Source organism: Mauremys mutica, chromosome 12, assembly GCF_020497125.1.
Source record: "Mauremys mutica isolate MM-2020 ecotype Southern chromosome 12, ASM2049712v1, whole genome shotgun sequence".
NCBI classification, from domain to species: domain Eukaryota; kingdom Metazoa; phylum Chordata; order Testudines; family Geoemydidae; genus Mauremys; species Mauremys mutica.
Genome location: NC_059083.1, coordinates 33,121,173 through 33,132,705, shown reverse-complemented (window position 1 = coordinate 33,132,705; position 11,533 = coordinate 33,121,173). Strand labels below are relative to the sequence as shown.

The following is an 11,533-nucleotide window of genomic DNA, read 5'->3' as shown; positions in this document are numbered from 1 at the left end:
AGGTCCGTTGGTCCCGCGGCTCCGGTGGACCTCCCGCAGGCATGACTGCGGAAGGTCCGCCGGAGCCGCCTGCCGCCCTCCCGGCAAAATGCCGCCCCAAGCTCGCACTTGGCGCGCTGGGGTCTTGAGCTGGCCCTGAGCAGATGGCAGGAAGTGGAGTGACCCGGCCCCAGCCTGCTCCGCTCTGCCAGCTCCCAGCTGTGCTGCCGGTGAGTGCTTGGGAGTGGTTCCCTCCCACCCCCCAAGTCCCACTCCCCGGATGCTCAGAGCAGAAGCAGTGTTGCAAAAAAGAGCTTCATGAGACCAAAATACAGAAGAAAGAAATAATGGGGGTTGGGGCACTTGCTGAGCTGGAAACTTTGCCGAAGGATATTAAGGAGACGCCTGGGAAGGAGGGTGAGAATCACAGCTGCTGACTCCTACTGTGTCTTCCCTACCTGGTCTTTAGGCTCTTTATAAGACTCATGTTTTTCTGGTGCTTGTGTAACCCACTGGTGTGTGTGTGTTACAGCTTCCCCGAGTGCTGATCTGTAGGTGATATGAGCTGTTACAGCTCTGAAGGGTTGAATATTTAACATAAACTGTGGTAGCCTGTGCTTTAAGCTCAAGGGGTCCCTGGTTCAATCCTGGGTATGTCAGCCAAGAAGGCAGCTGTCACACCTATTCTTAGCCTACTCCTTCTTTTTCCCTGAAGTCTCCCCAGCTGTAGTGGGCTCCTGGGTCTCTGCAGAGGGCTGCGGGTGTGGGGGAGCTGGCGCTGGGGCTCCTGTGTTGTACAGGGGATGGGCTAACCAGATAACTTGTTTCCAAACCTCTCAGGCCACTTGTCCAGTCTGGCTGCAGGAGGGGATTTGATGACAGACTGAGGGGGCCTGGGAGAGTCTGGAGATCAGCCACCTGGGATCAGAAATGGAAATACAGCTGTGGTGTGACTGGGATCACGGAGGGAGGGGCATGGTGAGGTTGCTGAATTAGGGCAAATTGCAAAGAATGGGGCAGACAATCCCCCAAACTGGTGGATATTCCAATACTTAGATTTATCAAGCAAGCACAAAACAGATTCTACAATACCTTACTGGCTATGCAGAGGCCAAAGCACAATTCCCTTAAAGCAACCCACCCTTGGGCTCCCTCCCAGACAATCAAGTCAAATATGATGAAGATTACTGAAAATCTTGTTCATCATATTTAAAGTTCTATCAGTCCCAAAGGATCGGATACATCACCCACCAAGTCAATGAATGAATATTTCAATTCTTTACCCAAATACACACTTACAGCCAATTCTTTTAAAATTTATTAAAACAAAAGAGAAGAGAGAGAGTATTGGTTAAAAGATCAGTATGCATACAGACATGAGTACAGTTCTGAGATCAGTTTCATAGTAGAGATGGTAAGCTTCAGTGTTGCAAAGAGTTCTTTCAGAATTAGTCCATAGGTTCAGTCCAATATCCAATAACAGGGTGATCCAATACCTGCTGCTCTGAGGCCCCAGGCCCACTGCTCAGGCACTCCCACTGCTCTGGTGCTCCCCAGGGCCTGTTGCTCAGGCGCTCCCAGGGACCAGCTGCCTGGGGTTGCTAGAGCAGCAGCTGGTGTGGCTGGCCCCAGAGACAGCCTGAATGGCAGGCCCTGGGGCTGCTCCCGCAACAGCCAATGCAGCTGGTCACAGGGCACCTGAGAAGGTGGCCCCAGGGCCAACTGCTCTGGCAGCTCTGGGGTCAGTCGCACCAGCCACTGCAGCTGCGAAAGTCACGGAGTTCGCAGAAACAGGGCCGGCTCCAGGCACCAGCCTACCAAGCATGTGCTTGGGGCGGCACCTTGGGGGCGGCGGCGATCGGGTTTGTTTTTGTTGTTTCTGGTTTGGCCAGGTGGCGCGGGGGGGGAGGGGACTTGGGTGGCGTGACGCGGCCCTGGGGGGCGGGGACTTGGGCAGCGTGGTGCGGCACTGGGGGGGGTGGGGACTTGGGCAGCGCGGCACGATACTCGGGGGGGGCGGGGACTTGGGCGGTGCTGGCGGGGCGCTGGGGGGGCGGGGACTTGGCCGGTGCGATGCAACGCGGGGCTGGGGGGGCGGGGACTTGGGTGGTGCAACGCTCAGGGGAGCAGGGACGTGGGCAGTGCGATGCAACGCTTGGAGGAGCGGGAACTTGGGCGGCACTACACAGCACTGGGGGGGCGGGGACTTGGGCGGCGCGACGCGGCGCTGGGGGGGCGGGGACTTGAGCGGCCACACACAGCGCTCGGGGGTGTGGGGACTTGGGCGGTGCGACGACGCACGGGGGGGCGGGGACTTGGGCGATGCGGCGCTGGGGGGGCGGGGACTTGGGCGGTGCGACACGACGCTCAGGGAGGGGCAGGGTGGCGCTCTTTTTTTTTTTGCTTGGGGCGGCAAAAATGTTAGAGCCGGGCCTGCGCAGAAAGTCATGGAATCCGTGACTTCCATAACCTCCGTAACAGAATCGCAGCCATAATCACCAGTAATTAGCTACTTGCATTTACATAAGGCAATCGCTTATCTCCCACCATATGCACGTGATTTACGATATACTTCAAAGAGAAATCAATACAGTGATGTCACTATATTTACAATTCATTTAAGTGTTAAACTCTTCTTTTAATCTCTGAATTAACAGAACACAGCATAGACAGGAACGAATTGATTACATTGCCAACCTCTAACAATATATATGTAAACACATATGTAAAAACATGAACTACTAATGTGTCTCTAAAGGTTGAATCTGGGTCAATTAGCCTGCAGGTTGCTTAATGCTTTCTGGCCCCATGTCACAATCCCAACATGGGATTGGTATAGAAGGGAGTAATAAGAGCTCCTGAATACACTTAAGGAACTCCTAATCTCGATATGAACTCTGTTTACATTGAATTCTTTGTAAGGCCTAATTATTGATGTGTTCTCTGGCCCAAGTTGATAATTCAGTCAATACTTTGGTAAACACTTTAGTGATTTCAGGATTTGGGCTATGTGTTAACTTAACCTAGACATCAGTGTTCTTCAGAGAGCACTTACTCTGACATTTAGCTTATCCCTGTTTATTTCTGTGTCTCTTCCACTCTCCTCTGATCCTTGTCACAGATCAGTCCCCCTCGTGTTCTCCATTCTTCCCCCTGAGTTTATCCCTTCCCCTCTCACTGCCTCTGGCTGTTCCCCTCTTCAGATTGTTTTCCTTTCATTGTTTTCATATCAATTTTTCACTCTTTCTCCAGGACTCTCTGTTTATTTTGTTTTACTTTATCTTTTCCTTGTGTTTCTTCTATTCCCTCTGGTTCAACCCACTCTGGCTCCCCACCTCTCACAGTGTTTCCAACCCCAGAAGTTAAAAATCAGGAGTCAGAACTCAAATTGACCCCAAAAATATGAGATTAAAAATAATGTATTCTGATTTATATTTTGATTTTTGAACTCCCCCTGCTCATCCCCCATTTGTGTGACAATTAGTGTTGCCAGCTCTCCCGTAGTGACAGTGGAAGGTGAGTTAGTCCCCTGCGGCAGGAGCTCTGGCTGGGAGACCCCAATGAGCTCTAATTACACAGATTTGTACAAATGCTCCCCGTGGCCTCTGCTGTGTAAATTCCAGCCTCTCCCCAAACACTAATTACATAGTTTTGTGTCCCTGCCACCCCCACATATGCCTGTCCCCGACCTGGCTGTTAATTCTACCCCCTGTCCAGCCCCGACATCTGTCCCTCAGACACATTCTGCGCCTCCTGCAGCTCCAGGAGTACTTCACCCCTCCCCGCATCCCTGGTGCTGCAGGGATGGAGGGGAGCAGCTTCCAGGGGTTATAGAGATGATGAACAAGAGGTCTGGGTAGGTGGAAGTCCTCCAGGATGATAGATACTGGGATTACTGCACAGTAGCATAGCATGCACGGGGGGGAGCAGGGGAGTGGCCGCTCCTCCACTGAGCACATTCTCAAAAGTGGCTCCTTAGGTGCTGACTCCCTGGGTGCTCTTTAGTACTTAGTGTACCTTTTTATAGGGCTATGCTTGCTTCTTATTCCTCTTTGGCCATAGAAGAGCTGTCCTTTGTGCATCAACTATGTCCCATAGTATCCTCCTCTGATGGATTAGGGCTAGATATGTACACCTTATGAATTCTGCTTGATATTCTGAAGCTGATTATGCAAACCTGCTCTATTATGAAGGTCTCTCTACAAGTGGAGCCAGTACTGCTGACAGGCCCTGGAGCACTTATGCACCCAACAGTGCATTAAGAAAGTGATTAGAACTTAACGACCCTATTCACGTGTAAACATCTGGGATAATGAGTGAGCTGCATCCTTAGAAAACCAGTTTAACTGACTCTAGGAGGAAGGGGGAGGGAAGGTAGGAGCATTGGAAAACTGTCCCAGGAGGAGAACAAATAGGAGTCATACAGGAAGAGAAAGCACTGGGTAGGAAAGAGCAAGGTTACAGAAGCAAGGTAACGGGGCTCCAGCAAGAGAGGTCACTCAGCACCAGGGCTTGAATTGTGCCAGAATATTCTGAAACACCATTCTATACATTTTTGAGGGGCTGGAATGGCATTTGGGTACTGCCAGTATCACTTAGTGGTGGAATTGGACAGACATTCCAAGGGGAAGGTTAGCTCACTGGTTTGAGCATTGGCCTGCTAAACCCAGCAGTGTGAGTTCAGCTCCTGCGGGGGCCACTTAGGGATCTAGGACAAAATCAGCACTTGGTCCTGCTAGTGAAGGTAGGGGGCTGGACTCAATGACCTATCAGGGTCCCTTCCAGCTCTATGAGATAGGTATATCTCCATATATTAATCCCCCCCCCCATTTTTTTAAAGGATGGAAGTGCATTTAATAAAAAAAAAATCTTCACTGTTTCGCAGCAGGTGGCACCTTTTTTTTAATGTGTTTGCTCCCCCTGCTCTTAGAACCTGGCTACGGCACTGTTACTGCAGCTAGAGAACCCTTTTAAAAAAATTCTCACTGGACTTCCCCTTTGTATCGGCGACACCAACTTAGCCCAGATTCCCAGAGTCCTCCTGGCCATAGAGGACAGTGACAAACAGGCTGCAAAATCCTTAAAGAAATTATATTGGCTTCTCTGTCTTGATCACTCCCTGCCCTTTATGGTTTGACAGTCCAAAGACCTCCACTGAGCCACTGAAACTGCATGGTAGAAAGTCTGCATTAAGACAGCAAAGACTAGGGTGTCTGAGGCTAGAGAAGCTGATCTCAGACCAGGGCCGGCTTTAGGAAGTGCAGGGCCCAATTAGAACAGTTTTGACGGGGCCCCGGCAGGGATGACTTGAAAAACAAAACAAAACACCACATATAAAAAAACATGTGGGGCTTGTACTCACAGGGCAGTGCTCCGCCTCCAAGTCTTTGGCGGCACTTCGGCGGCAGGTCCTTCACTCACTCCAGGTCTTTGGCGGCACTGAAGGACCTGCCGCTGAAGTGCCGCCGAAGACCTGGAGCGCCGGCAGGTGAGTAAAAATTAAAAAGGCGCCTCTAGCCAGGGAAGGGATTCTCACTGGGCACGGGGCCCTCTTAGGCGCGGTGCCTGATTCGGGGGAATTGGTGGAATTGGCCAAAGCCGGCCCTGCTCAGGGCCACCAGTGGGATGTTCTCCCCCATACACCATATCGCAATGAGACAGGCTGATCCGGGATCCTATCCCCACCAAGAGCCAGGGTTGGATTTTCTCCCCAGGGATAGATCCTGGTGGGAAAGTGAAGATCGGGGCCTCATCACCAGCATCAATAAATGTCACCTGCCCCTGTTCACAGTCCAGACAAACCCGGATCCTGCTCATCACCAGGGGTCCGGCTCAGGGACAGAGGAGTCGTAGGGGAGGTGAGAGCCTGGTACTGACCCCCAGGCCGCCCAACAGCCCAGATCCCCCCCTCAGGGCTATGGCTGATCCATCCCTTCCTCTCCACAGCCTCTTTAGCCACCCCCACAGCCCAGTATCCCCCATCCCCGACCTCCACCTCCATCTCCACCTCCCAGTAATGTCTCCCCGAGTTGAATCCCTCACAGCCCAACACACAGGCCCAAGAATCAAATCTCTCAGAGATGTTAGGCAGATCCTGCCCTGTTTCTGCCCATCTCACACTTTTCTGATCCGCAGACACGATAAGTAGGGGATGAGCTGTGTCTGGATCCAGAGTCACATTCGCTGTTGGGAGAGAGAATCCAAGTGTTAGAGACAGAGCTCAGCCCTGGGGGAGGGCTTGATGGTATTAGTGACAGAATCTGCCCCTGCTGGAGAGTGACTCAAGGAATCTCCTTCCTGTAGGACATACCCAGCTCTGAGATTTGAGTAATGTGCAGTGGAAATTCACTCCCCTCATACAGACAGGTCACTGACAAAGTCAAAGGAATGGCTAGGGCAGGCCTGAGACTTATAATATTTCCCACCTTCTCTCACCTCCTCTAAGGCCTGGTCTACACTAGGACTTTAATTCGAATTTAGCAGCGTTAATTCGAACTAACCGCTCAACCGTCCACACCAGGAAGCCATTTAATTCGAACTAGAGGGCTCTTTAGTTCGAATTTGGTACTCCACCTCGACAGGTGGAGTAGCGCTAAATTCGACATGGCTAGCTCGAATTAGGCTAGGTGTGGACGCTAATCGAACTTAGTAGCTCCGGGAGCTATCCCACAGTGCACCACTCTGTTGACGCTCTGGACAGCAGTCCGAGCTTGGATTCTCTGACCAGCCACACAGGAAATGACCCGGGAAAATTTGAATTCCTTTTCCTGTCTGGGCACTTTGAATCTGACGTCCTGGCTGGACATCGGGGCGAGCTCCGCAGCACCTGCAACGATGCAGAGCTCTCCAGCAGAGGAGTCCGGCCAATCCAAGAATAGAAAGAGGTCCCCAGCATGGACAGACCGGGAAGTCCTGGATCTGATCGCTGTGTGGGGCGAGGAGTCTGTGCTCTAGGAGCTGCGCTCCAACAAGCGGAATGCAAAGACCTTCGAGAAGGTCTCTAAAGCAATGATAGAGAAAGGATACAGCCGGGATGCGATGCAGTGCCGCGTGAAAGTCAAGGACCTGAGACAAGGTTACCAAAAAGTCAGAGCGGCAAACGGACGCTCCGGAGCACAGCCCCAGACATGCCGCTTCTACGAGGCACTGCATGCCATTCTCGGTGGGTCTGCCACCACTGCCCCACCAGTGACCGTGGACTCTGAGGATGGCATAGTGTACCTGGACAGTTCCTCGGCGATGTTCGCCGATGGGGAAGATGAGGAAGGGTTTGTGGAGGACGGCGCAGGCGAAAGCGAACACAATACCGCTTGCCCTGACAGCCAGGATCTCTTCATCACCCTCACAGAGATCCCCTACCAACCCTCCCCGCCCGTTAACCCGGACTCAGAATCAGGGGAAGGATCAGGCGGTAAGTGCTATAAACATGGAAACTTTTAAAAAAACGGGTATAGAAAAAATAGAAATACTATATACAAAATTTTACATGTCAAACTATATAAATAGTAGGTCCACACATATAGGGATTGAGTAATAATCCTCTTGGGACAGTTCAACAAAGCTCTCAGAGAGCAGCTCGAAAAGCCTCCGCAGGAGGTTCCTGGGGAGAGGTGCCTTATTCGGTGCTCCATGGAAGCACACTCTTCCGCGCCAGGAGATCCTAACGTAGAGAGGAATCATCGCCTCCACCAGCATTGCTGCATATGGTCCTGGTCTGTGCAGGGCTTCCAGTAGCATCCGCTCTCTCTGACTGCGAGTGACCCGCCTCAGGGTGATGTCGGTCTGGACAGGCTGCATCTAAGTCGGGCAATTAGTGTATTGTTACTATTGTTAACGGTTTACAATTAGGTTGCATAACAACGACCCTCGCTTAACAGCCACGTGCTGGAGGCCACAGAGAACAAGCAGACACTGATCTTTCCCGTGCACTGGCGGGAGGGGCTGGAAAAGGCTCAGCCTTTCTGCTTTCCAGATTGCCTTTAGCAGGAGAGCACAGCTATCCACTAACAGATAAGCATGATGTACTGTAAGGCTTACCAGGACTGTCTGCAAGACGGATTATGCTGTCTCTCCCCGCTTGTCTGCTCTCCTGTGCAATGGCGCCGCCAATGAGAGCGTATTCCGAAATCTCGAACTTTTCCTGAGATCTCGTGAGACTTGGTGCCCTGTATGGTCTTGTTCAGAGAAACTGACTAGACTGTGTTCACTGTTCGCAAACATGTATCTGTTCAAGGAAATCATTTACTGTTTCCCATCACACAGCTTCTGCTCTTTCCCGGATTGCCCCGGCATCCCCCTCGCAGAGGCTGGCTCAGATTAGGCGGTGAAAGAAAAAGACTCGGGAAGAGATGTTCGCAGAACTGATGGCCTGCTCCAGAGCCGAGGCGGCAGAGCAGAGACAGTGGAGGGAGAGCCTATGTCAACAAAATCGCACACACATCGAACGGGAGGATAGGTGGTGGCAGGAAGACCATCAGGCAACTCAAACGCTGCTTGGGCTAATGAGGGAGCAAACGGACACGCTCCGGCGCCTTGTCGATGTGCTGCAGGAACGCAGGCAGGAGGAGAAAGCCCCCCTGCACTGTATCTGCAACCACCCTCCAACGCCAAGAAGTCCTGTCCCCCCCTCACCGAAAATTACAAGACGGAGGGGCGGTAGGGGCCGTGAGAACTGTCACTGCACCACAGCTGAGCGCTAATGTTCCACACACCTCTGACGCTATAACTGTTTAGAAGCGCTTCCCTTACAGGATCACCCAGTCCCAAATCCAAGTTTCATCACCCCACTATGTAGTAGATTAATAAAAGCTGTTTGCTGTTGTTCACTCTTTCCATCACGTCTTTCGTGTCAGAAGACTGTGTATGTGGGGGGGGGCAGGGGATTTATAATTGCACGGGATAGCCTACATTAGCAGGGTACAGACTATCGGGGGCAGGATCAATTGCAGGTCACACACAGACTGCATTCAGTAGTCACCAGGGTCTCTCTGTGTGGTGTATGCTGCCCCGGGTCATTCTGTGATGTGTACACTTGTCCACGGTCCTAGCGCCTGCCACCCCCTAATGTTAAGGCATGCTGCCCTTACCATGCACTTCCACTGTAGGCGCGATCCTCTCCGCTGCCCTGAGCCCCAACAACAGCCCTCATCCACGGACAGATACTCACCCTTCCCCCACACCCCTCACCCCTTCCTACGCCCAAACCCACAGCCCAGAGCCTGCATCCAAATCCCTATGCAAAGACGGCACCACTCGCCCCTTCCTGCAAACCCACCCCTACATGCACAACCACTTGAAACCGTCCCCCACCCCAGAGACCTATGTAGGAGCAGGAGGCTGTCCGTCCTGTATTGTACAAGCGGTCTGTACATCATTGCACACCGTACCCAGCACAGTATGCGTCCATGTTTCAAACCCTGAACAGAAATGCAAAGTAAAGGAAAGATTTATTAAAAAAAACTGTTCCATTTAATTTATTTAAAAACGTGTTTTGGAAGTGGGGGAAACTTGGAGAACGGGATATGTAACCGCAGATCTCACTCAACACATAGAGACACAGGCCCAGGATCAGCTTCTCTTAAAATCAAGTGTAGAGTCATCGGTTACCCTGCTCTCTGAGGAAACTTGCTTTCAAAGCCTCCCGGATACACAGCGCTTCCCGCTGGGATAGTTTTTCGGCACGGGTGTCTGGCTGAGCGTAAACCGTAGCCTGGCGATTTGCCTCAACCTCCCATCCGGCCAAAAAGGTCTCGCCCTTGCTCTCACAGACATTGTGGAGCACACAGCAAGCAGCAATAACTACGGGGATATTCTTTTCGCTGATGTCCGAGCGAGTCAGTAAGCTCCGCCACCTCCCCTTAAGACGTCCGAAAGCACACTCCACCACCATTCTGCACTTGCTCAGCGGTAGTTGAAGAGTTCCTTCTCACTGTCCAAGGCGCCTGTATAGGGCTTCATGAGCCAGGGCATTAGCGGGTAGGCTGGGTCCCCGAGGATCACTGTAGGCATCTGCACATCCCCAACCGTTATTTTGTGGTCCGTGAAGAAAGTTCCTGCCTGGAGGCGTCTAAACAGACCAGAGTTCCTGAACACACGCGCGTCATGAACCTTGCCCGCCCACCCAACGAAGATGTTGGTAAAACGTCCCCTATGGTCCACCAGTGCTTGCAGCACCATTGAAAAGTAGCCCTTTCGGTTAATGTACTCGCTGGCCTGGTGGGCTGGTGCCAGGATAGGGATGTGAGTCCCATCTATAGCCCCACCGCAGTTTGGGAATCCCATCGCGGCGAAGCCATCTATGATGTCCTGGACGTTTCCGAGAGTCACTACCTTTGAGAGCAGTTGCTCAACGATTGCGTGGGCTACTTGCATCACAGCAACCCCCACGGTAGATTTGCCCACGCCAAAGTGGTTCGCTACTGACCGGTAGCTGTCTGGCGTGGCAAGTTTCCAGAGGGCTATGGCCACTCGCTTCTGCACACTCAGGGCTGCTTGCATCCGTGTGTCCTGGCGCTTCAGGGCAGGGGACAGCTAGTCACAGAGTTCAAGGAAAGTGCCCTTACGCATCCTGAAGTTTCGCAGCCACTGTGATTCATCCCAGACCTGCAGCACTATGCGGTCCACCAGTCCGTGCTGGTTTCCCGGGCCCAGAATCGCCGTTCCACACCATGAACTTGACCCATTGCCACCATGATCTCCACGGCGCGGCGTACCCTGCTTTGTGAGAGGTCTGCGCCACTCTGTGACTTTCTGTCCTCACCGCGCTGCCGGAGCCTCCTCGCCCGATTTCTCAGCAGCTGACTGTGGAAGAGGTGGACGATAAGGTGCGAGGAGTTGACAACGGCCATAAGTGCAGCGATGATCGCAGCGGGCTCCATGCTCGCAGTGCTGTGGCGTACGCGCTGTAACTGACAAGAGAACAGATTTCCCGTCGGCGCTTTCAGGGAGAGAGGGCGGGAGTGACGGTTCAATAATGACAGTTACCCAAAACCACCCGCGGCACATTTTTTCCCCCAGCAGGCATTGGGGGCTCTACCCAGCATTCCAATGGGCAGCGGGGAGTGCGGGAACTGTGGGATAGCTTCCCACAGTGCACCGCTTCCAAAGTCGACGCTGGCCCCGTGAATGTGGACTCAGAAATTCGAATTAGTGTATTTAGTGTGGATACACAAATTCGACTTTATAAGGTCGAATCCACAAATTCGAACTAAGTTGATTCGAAATTGTCTTGTAGTGTAGACAAGGCCTAAGGGAGGAGACTAGAGATCCTGTTATCATAGGCAGGCCTAGTAGATTGTGTGGAAACTAACTATCCATAGTAATAACTCATATTGCCCTGCTGTGTCCCTCCCTCCCTCCATCCTTATATTTAAAGTCTTGGAGCTTGGATGTCTTCATCTTGCCACATATTCATCCTTTCTTTCAGTTCAAGGTCAGAAACGGCCATTCTATTCTTATATGCATCTCCCTCAATCTCTTCTGTTGAGGCTGTTCCATGGTGTGTAAATAATTAAAGAGTCATTGGGTCACAGTGAGAAAGAGAGCAAGCTTGAGA

The 11,533-nt window shown here is 52.1% G+C and overlaps 1 pseudogene; it reads right to left on the bottom strand.

Moving 5' to 3' along the window:
* Nucleotides 1–505: 505 nt before the first annotated feature.
* The window catches only part of LOC123346685, a 34,869-nt pseudogene continuing 23,841 nt past the window's right edge, over nucleotides 506–11,533 (bottom strand).